This window comes from Pan paniscus, chromosome 7 (genome assembly GCF_029289425.2).
Source record: "Pan paniscus chromosome 7, NHGRI_mPanPan1-v2.0_pri, whole genome shotgun sequence".
NCBI lineage: Eukaryota > Metazoa > Chordata > Mammalia > Primates > Hominidae > Pan > Pan paniscus.
In genome coordinates, this window is record NC_073256.2 from 67,350,505 (window position 1) to 67,360,350 (window position 9,846).

At 40.7% G+C, this 9,846-nt stretch overlaps 1 pseudogene; it reads right to left on the minus strand.

Moving 5' to 3' along the window:
* Positions 1-299: 299 nt before the first annotated feature.
* LOC103786910 (transcription factor BTF3-like) lies at positions 300-5,360 on the minus strand (annotated as a pseudogene).
* Positions 5,361-9,846: the final 4,486 nt, after the last annotated feature.

Here is a 9,846-nt window from a genome sequence, read left to right on the forward strand (position 1 = left end):
CCGTGAACAAGTCTCAGAGCCTCCTGGCTGAACCCCAAGACTCAGAGCTTTGGCTCCAGGTTGAGCTTCAACCTGCAGACAACCTTCAAAGGGCACACCAGCACTCCAGAATCAAGCATGGATGAAAGTGAGGCTGGCACTGAAAACGAGCAGAGACCACGAAAACTAAAACACTCTTCACACTCAAGAACTCACTTCTTTTTTTTTTAATTAGGCAAAGAACTCTATTCATCTTTGTTTCAAACTTTATTCCCAGGTTTTTTCAGCTTAATTAGCTGCAAAGAATGAATTGTGTATAAGCAAAAACTAAAAACAGCTGCAGTATCCAAGGGACTTGGGCTTAAAAATATTATAGATTTAGATTTTATGAGATCCATAAACAATTTTGAAAAGCAGTCATAATATAAAATAGCAGCTCCCAGTGACTTCTTCAACTTCTACTTTCTTTAGAAGTTGACTCAATTCTATACCTAATGATAAATGATGAGTTAATGGGTGCAGCACACCAACATGGCACATGTATACATATGTAACAAACCTGCACGTTGTGCACATGTACCCTAAAACTTAAAGTATAATAATAATAAAATTAAAAAAAAAAAGAAGTTGACTCAATTCACTTCGCCTCATTCTTGGAAGCCTCATCAAAATTCTCCACAGGATCGGGAACTTCATTATCATCATCATCATCCTCTCCAGCAGCAAGTGCTGCTTTTCCATCTGCAGATAGTTTGGTGGAGCTCCAGCCAGTCCCCTTAAACTAGTCAGTCTGCACCAAGCTGGTATACAATGGTAAACCAGCTGGTAGCATTTCTTTCAGCAGCTTTGTCCCAGCATGGCCTGTCATGGTGAAAGTGTTCCCAGAGATACCTGACCTTTAGGGTTGCTAAAGTGGATTGCTGTTCATTGGTTTGTAAACATATTCACCTCTTCAGTACCAGAGATAGTGTTTACCCCTAACTTCTTTAAGGAGAGCTGAAGTTTTTTCTAATCTGCTGCAGCTGTTCTATGGACCACCTTCTTCCTTCCGCAAGCAGTTGCTTTCTCACCAATGCACACTGGTGCCTGCAGTCGGCTGAGCTTTCCCTGGTTCATGATTGTTGCTTTCAAATTGTTGGAGAGGAAAAGGGGCAGCAAGAGGCACTAGTGAAATGGGAGAGCTCCCTGATCCACCTTGCAGGACATGCGACAGGGATGTGGCTCATCTATTTGGCCACATGCGCACTCCAACCCCTATGGGAGGGGGAGCACACAGACGAGCAGGTGCAGGAGCCAGGGCCAGAGCCCCTGGGCTCTGACCCCACAGTGGCATCCAGGGGTGGTAGCCTGAGACTCCTGAAGCCCAAGTGGGCACATGTCACAGTGCACTCTTCTAGCTTTGCAGTTCGCAGTTGGCTTACATGTTAACCAACTCAGTGCCCTCTTGGTACCTGGGTCCTTTTTCAGCATCCAGGAAGAATCAGGTAACACACAGACTCAGGGATGAATGTAGGGTTTTTATTGAGTGGTGAGGTGGCTCTCAGTGGGATGGATAGGGAGCTAGAAAGGGGATGGAGTGGGAAGACGATCTTCCCCTGGGGTGTGGCTGCCCAGTGGCCAATCTTGTCTCCAACTGTCCCCAGCCAAACTCCTCTAAGCATTCAGACACTCCTTCTCTTCTTTATGTTGCACTATTCTGCCATTCTTCTGCTCTTCTGTTTGTCCCCTCATGGAGCCTGGGGTTTGGGGTTTATATGAGTACAGGATGGGGACATGGCAGACCAAAAGGCAACATTTTTTTTTTCTATTTTAGGGAGCAAAAATAGGAGTGCCTGTTCTCATTTAGGGTTTCCAAGCTTGGAGGTGGGGCCTTTGCCAGGGAACTTCTTTTTTCTATCCAGTATTTCCCTGTCTCCAGTCTGTATCACTAGGGTTGGCACTCAAGGGGTCTCAGATAGAACAGCTGAGATTAGGTGCTCTATGTGGAGATGCAAAATGGCCTCAAGAATTCATTTCTATAGCATATACCTGCCCCACACACAATAAAAAAAGAAAAGAAAAGAAAAAGACACAAGATAGAGCTCTATTAGCCAAAGTCTACAAGCAGAACATCTGGGGGAAAAATCTATAAAGGACAATTAGTCTCCCTTCTGGATAGTATTCAGAAAAAAAAATCTTTACTTTTCTAATTAGTGTGAAGTTAACTTAGAGAAAACAGGAATGTGGTAAAGGAAACATAAATTGAGAGTCAAATGGACCTGGATTCAAATCCAGACTCGAATTTACTATTCCTAATTCATCTATGCCTTGAAGCTACAGTTGAGAAAAGGAAAAATCAAAACTGAAACCAGACTCAGATGCTGGCTTCCCAGAACTCGTGCCCTATCAGGTAAAAGAGACACTAGACAGGCAGTCCTGCACGGGCGATATCAGCCTCAAGCAAGCTCTGAGCCAACCCAACTACCCTAGTCCAGAATGTTAGGAAAGGCTCTGCTGTGGCCCAAATGGAGAGAAGTTCATCAAGGAGAGAAACACATTGTGTGCATTTCCTCAGTCACAGAGACCTGGGAGGGCTCCACTCTGACAGCAGTTCAGGGTCCCTATGTGGTGGGAGCAATTCAGCAGTGAGCCACTTGCCGAAGGTGGGCCATGGGCTGCAGGAGCACCAGCAGGTCGACAAAGTTCCTCTGAGCAAGGTGGGGCTGTTTCCTAAGGGCAGTCGGCAGCCACTGAAAACATTAGGCAGGGAGGGGGTGCGGTCAGGCTTGCCTTTATAGAAAGTTTACTTTTGTTGACAATGAGAGGACTGCATTGCGGACAGTAAAACTGGTAGCAGGGAGTCTGGTGGGAGCCACTTGGAATAATCCAGGAGAGAGATGATCTGCACCTGAACAAGACGACTGTAAGGCAGGGGTGGAGAAGAGGAAATAAGATGGAGGAGTTTGAGGGTTGAATTGAATAGGAGTGGAGGGTGCAGAAAAGGAAAGAGGGAGGCACCGAGCGGAACAGGCCTCTCTTGGCTATCGCCGGACCAGGGGTGGGGGTGGGGTGCTACTCACAGAGCAGTGACCCATCTAAGACAGGAACAGGTTGGGAGGACGGGTGGAGACTGTTGGCCAGAGCTCAGGAGAGAGTTTGGGGCTACAATGGCTATTTAGGGAATCTCTGCAAGGTTGTTAATTGATGGCATCCAAGTAGAAGAGGCCACAAAGGGAGCGTATGTAGAGAAAGGATCCTAGAGGACAGGCCCATAAGGAACAGCTGCTTTTAAGAGCAGGCAGAGTAAGAGATGTCATCAGAGGAGATTGGGAAGCACACCTGGGGGCTGCTGGAGAACAGAGACCCCATCTGTTTGGTTCTCCATTGCAGTCTCAGGTCTCCAAACAAGGCCTGAGACAACAGACATATCTGTTATGTAAATTAGCTGCTGATGACCACATGACATCGCAGGAAAAAAAAGGAAAAATCAGATCTCAGGAAGAAGAGCATTCTCAAGAGAACCTGAAGTTGTGTTTACCTGTGGAGGGTGTTTCTGCCCTTCGAGAGTAGGCCACTGTGAGCCACCATAAATAGTTCTCCTTAGTCCATAAAATGCCATGGACACTACTAGCAAAGTCTACCATAGGCAGAGGTGAGTAACAGGCTTTGTGTGGGTCGCCCCAGCCCTGTAGAAGCCATCTTAGCCCATATGAGACCTGAAATAGTCTGAAAGCTCTCAGCTCCCTGTCCATTCTTTTTACCGTCTAAGGATCCCCTGCCCTGTGTCCTTGTGAGTGCCATGAACTCTATTGCCTTTCTCAGCAATCACTAAAATTCATGTGTGTTTCAGTTCACCCCAGCCCAGCTCTTCCTCCAGGAACTACCCCCTAATTGCTCCCCTCATCCAGGAACCAGACTCCTCTAACTCACAGACTCCACCTATTGTCCTTGGACACTTAATTTTTTTTTCTTTTCTTTTTCTTTTTTGGAGATGGGGTCTCACTCTGTCACCCAGGCTGGAGTGCAGTGGCACCATTATGGCTCTCTGCAGGTTCGAACTCCGGGTGTTTGTTACTAATTTCTGGGTATTTGCTGTCTTTTCTATTCAACCATGTAATAAGGTGCTGAGAACAAGATCATTTTATGGGTTTTCTGCACCCACAATGTCTAGAAAGTATCAGATCTTCCATAAATATTTGTTGACAATCAATAGCCCCATCTTCATTCCCATGGCACCATGTCCGTCGATCACAGAAATAATACGACAGTTGCCACAGTGGGTGGGCATGTCGGTGTTTTTGTCTTTCCCATTGGCAAGAAATAAGAGCATTAGAAATAAAAGATGTGTTTTTATTAGTAGTACTTGAAGAAATCTGAGTAAACTGATTGAAAATTCTATTTATTTTTGTAAACGTGTTTCTAACACCACTTATTTTATTTTATTTGATCATTTTAGCTACAAAATAAAAGTAGCACTTCCAGAATAGAAGGCTTCTATAATAAGAACACATTCAGGGTCAGAGTGTTCTCTTTCCTTCCCGGGAGCGTTGTCCTGGACTCCATCATGGAAGGAGAAGAACATCTCCCACCTCAGGCCCTTGAAGCTCCTCGTTGCATTAGCTGCCTGGTTGTGAAATCTGTGTTACCAAGCACTCCCAGGCATGAATTATAAGTCCTGGGACAGTGGGAACAACTAAAGAACATTTTGATTGGGGATATAACCCAGTTCTCTTTAGTAAGACACCTTAAGGTGTTTTGCGTTCTGCAAGGACAGATAGTAAATGGTCAACAGGCAAGTATTCACACACAGGTAAGACACAGGTCATCTTACATGTGTAAGCTGATTTTATGGGCCCTAATTTTTCAAAAACTTTGCTTCATTAGGCTTAAGTGTGACCACTGACCATTTCAACAACATTGGCCTCTATGTTTTGGTTCAGTCATTAATTATGATGTAGCCTTGATAAAATCACTTCAGTCTCTTAACTTCAGCTTTAACTGTAAAATAAAAAGGATTTGTCCAATGTCATCTTGAATCTCTTGAAATTCTATCCTTGATTCTGAGACTTAAACATTACAGAAAGAAATGCAGCGTTTTTTGATGCCCTGTGTGTATATCTCTACTGCAGCTCTAACTGCAATCTATTCAAATCAGTTCTTGAATAGTTCATTTCTCCCACTAAAACGAGCTCCATGGGAGCAGGAATGAGTCCCATTACCTCTGGCGCCCCAGATAGAGCGAAGAGCTCTCAGCACCCATGGGCCCAAAGTCCCTTACCTAGTGGATGAACACGCCGGCTCTATGCCAGCTCTCATACTTCTGGATCCTCTAGCCTGCTTACATCCCACTTCACCTTTGGCTTGGTGAACCCAAGAGAAATGGAATTCATTGAAAGGCCCATGATGGCTGCCCTTACCTCCCTGTCTTACGTCTCTTTGTGCCCACAGAAACCACCTGGGACCAGAAAAACGTAGACATGACTATGCAAACACATAGAAGATGAGGAAGACAGGTCTTCATACTTGCCTATAAGGCCTTTTTATTCATCACTATTCTTTGCCGTTCACCTGAACTATTCTTTAACTCACATTCTAGGTTAGAAGATAGCAGATTCCTAGAATGTTCAACGTTACATGATACTTAAAGCAGCACAAGGCTTCACCTAAAATAAATCTTGCAGTGACTTACAAAGCTAATGAATCTGGTGTGACTCCTTTCAATATTTTCATTACATTGAGCCACTAAAAGCTCATTTAAAAAAATCTAGGATTTGAAAAAAATAACCTACTATACTAAAAAGTTTAATTTCATTTATCACCATTTTGGAATAATCTGCCTGAATAAAGTTTCAAAGTACTACTAGATTCTTAGACCCAGGCAATACTTTATAGTTTTAGTAAGGACTTTCAGCCCTTTTCCTCCAGTTCAAGAAAGGCTCTATCATCTTCATAAATGACAGAACAATCATGATCCTTGGCGGGCCTCCCTCCATGGACAAGAGTGTGAAGCATATCTTGAATGAAAGTCTAACTACTCCATTTGTACTTATAAGATGACACCAATATAATACAAATTGGAAGAAATGTTTTTGCATCAAGAAATAAATTGTTCCTGAGATGCTAGAAAACAAGTATTTATAATAAGTGCAGTCTAGGAACAAGATAGTTTGCATGGGAATTTCAAACACTGACCCTAAATGCCTTATGTTGCTTGTACTAAGGAGCATGGCATTTTGTTTTGTAATTTTGCTTTTAATCTATAGTATCATTTTACAATTACATACACTCAAATCAAAGTAAAAGCACATAAAAATGATTCCATAGTACTACTACACAGTGGGGGTCCATAAACATCTGTGCCATAACCAACATAACAAAAATGAATGAAGTTAAACAATAATGCAAAATACTATAAAAACATTTCTCTTCATGGCAATGCTGGCGTTTACAATTGTCTACTGTTGCAGGATCACTTGGAAGAATACAAAACCCAAAAATTTACTTTGAGAATATAGAGTTGTTAAAGCAAATAAGAGGAGACCCTTGGCGTAAGCTTTCCTCTGTACCCAGAGCACTATGTAAGCAAACTGAAACTTGGCTTGGAGGGCATTTTTTTATAACTGACTAAAAAAAGGAAAAAAAAGGAAGAAACACCTAGACTCAGTCAATCACAAACAGTCAAGCACCAGGTTAGCTGTGGAACTAGGGATCTACAATCACGCTATGCCTAAATGAGGCAAACACCTATGGTAGGCAATCAGGAAATGTCTTAACTTTGCTTCCACGTTCAGCCTCCGAAAGCTCGCTGCTCACTCTAGCAGAGCACTCTGAGCTCTGCCGGTTTTGAGTGCTCCCAAGTTCATGAATTGTTCTTTGTTTAAATAGATTCTGTTAAATTTATTTTCTCTAAAGTTTTCCTTTTAAGAGAGTAAACAAAAAAGAAAAGTTAAAAGTAAAATTTTGTTCTCTTAAATTTCACATATGTATTCTATTGCTTAACACATTAAATACAGTCATGCACCACATAACGATGTTTCAGTCAGTGATGGACCACATGTGCACTGGTGGTCCCATAGGATTACAATGGAACTGACAAATTCCTATTGTCTAGTGATGTCATCACCATAGTAAGGTCATTGTGTAATGCATTACTCACATGTTTGTGGTTATGATGATGTAAACAAACCTACTGTGCTGCCAGTGGTATAAAAGTCTAGCACATACAGTTATGTATAGTATATAATACTTGATAATAATAATAAATGACTATGTGACTGATTTATATATTCATTATACTTTTAATCATTATTTTAGTTACTCCTTCTGCTTATATATTTTTTCAGAGTAAACTATAAATTAGCCTCAGGCAGGTCCTTCAAAATGTGTTCCAGAAGAAGGTATTGCTATCATAGGAGATGACAGCTCTATGGGTGCTACTGCCCCAAAGATGTTCTACTGGGACAAGATACGGAGGTGGAAGATGGTAATATTGATGATCCTGATCCTGTGCAGGCCTAGGCGAATGTTTGTGTTTGTGTCTTCATTTTTAACAAAAAGTATTAAATGAAAAAAAAATTTAAAAATTTAAGAATAAAAAAACGTATAGAATAAGGAGATAAAGAGAGAAAATATCTTTGTAGAGCTGTACAATGTGTTTGTGTTTGAAGCTGAATGTTATTATAAAAGAATCCAAAAAGTTAAAAAAATTAAAGTTTATAATGAAAAACTTTATAGTAGGCTTAGTTTAATTATTATTGAAGACAGAAAAATGTTTTATAAATTTAGTGTAGCCTAAGTCTACAGTGTTTATAAAGTCTACAGTAGTGTACAGGAATGTCCTAGGCCTTCACATTTACTCGCCGCTCACTCACTGACTTCCCCCAGAGCAACTTGCATCCTGCAAGCTCCATTCATGGTATGTTCCCTATATAGGTGTACCAGTTTTTGCCTTTTATATGGTATTTTTTCTGTACCTTTTCTATTTTACATATGTTTAGATACATAAATACTTACCCTTGTATTCCAGTTGCCTACAGTACTCAGTACAGTAACATGCTGTATAGGTTTGTAGCCTGAGAGCACAATAACAGAATCACCTAATGATGCATTTCTCAGGACATACCCCCATTGTTAAGTAACACATAACTTAAACTAGACTTCACTAAAATTAAAAACGCTATGTGAAAGACACTGTCAAGAGAATGAAAAGACAAGTGACAGACTGAAAGAAAATATTTGCAAAATATATTTCTGATAAAAGATAGTTATCCAAAATATACCTAAAAATAAAACTCAACAATAAGAAAACAAAAAATGGGTAAAAGCCCCACTAACACCTCACCAAAGAAGATATACAGATGAGAAATAAGCATATGAAAATACGCTTAATGTAATATGTCATTAGAAAGTTACAGATTAAAACAATGAGATACCACTACACAATCATTTAGAATGGCCAAAATCCAAAACACTGACAACACTAAATGCTGGTGAGGATGCTGAGCAGCAGAGACTCTTATTGGTTGCTGGTGGGAATGCAAAACAGTAGAGCCACTTTGGGAAAGTTTGGCAGTTTCTTACAAAAATAAGCATACTCTTGCCATATAATCCAGCATCTGTGCTCCTTGGCATTTACTCAAATAGAGGAAATCTTAATTCACACAAAACCTGCACACAGATGTTTATAGAAGGTTTAAACATCATTGTCAAGACTTGGGAGCAAATAAGATGTCTTTCAGCAGGTGAATGGATAAACTGTAGTACATCCACACCAGGAACTATTAAGCAGAAATGAGCTATCAAGCCATAAAAAGACATGGAGGAAACTCAAATGCACACTACTAAGTGAAAGAAGCCAATCTGAAAAGGCTATGTGCTATGTGACACACTATGGCATTCTGGAAAAGGCAAAACTATGAAGACAATAAAAAGATCAATGTTTGCCAATGGTTAGAAGAGAAGGGGGAAGGACAGGTGGAGCACAGAGGACTTTTAGGGCAGGGAAACTATTCTGTATGATAGTATAATGGTGAATATATGCCATTACACATCAGTCAAAACCCCTAGAATGTACACCAAGAGTGAACCCAAGTGATAACTATGAACTTTAAATAATAAATATGTGTCAATGTAGGTTCATCACTTGTAACATCTCATTCAGGGTATTGACAGGGGCTAGCTTACAGGAGCAAGATGGCATATGGGCCCTCTCTGTACTGTCCACTCAATTTTGCCATGAACCTAAAACTGCTCTAAATAATAAAGTCTGCTTTAAAGTGTCAACATAATCAAATAACCTTTCCTGAATTTTTTTCCTTCATTACACATTTTAGATTTCAAAACCAATTTTTATGTCTAGCTCATTCTACGAATATATCATTGCTATATTTTCATAATCTGGGTGTCATCAAACTATAAGCCTTATTTTGGAGTGATAGGAAGAAAACCCCCAAGTAATCTCTGAACAGTTTACCAATTGTCTACTATGTACCATTGATGTGTCTATATGCCATGGATGTAGAGCTGATTAAGATGAAATCTCTGTCCCTAATGGCTAACCCTCTAATTCTCTAACGGAAGAAGGCAGAAAAGTAAACAATCAATAAACATTTATGTACAAATAAACACTGACATTGTATGTTAGTCTGTTCTCATGCTGCTAATAAAAACATACCCCAAGACTGGGTAATTGTTAAAGGAAAGAGGTTTAATGGACTCACAGTTCCACATGGCTGGGGAGGCCTCACATTCATGGCGGAAGGTGAAAGAGAAGCAAAGTCAGGTTTTACATGGTGGAAGGCAAGAAAGCATGTGCAGAACTGCCCTTTATGATACCATCAGATCTCATGAGACTTACTCACTATCACAAGAACAGCACAAGAAAGACCC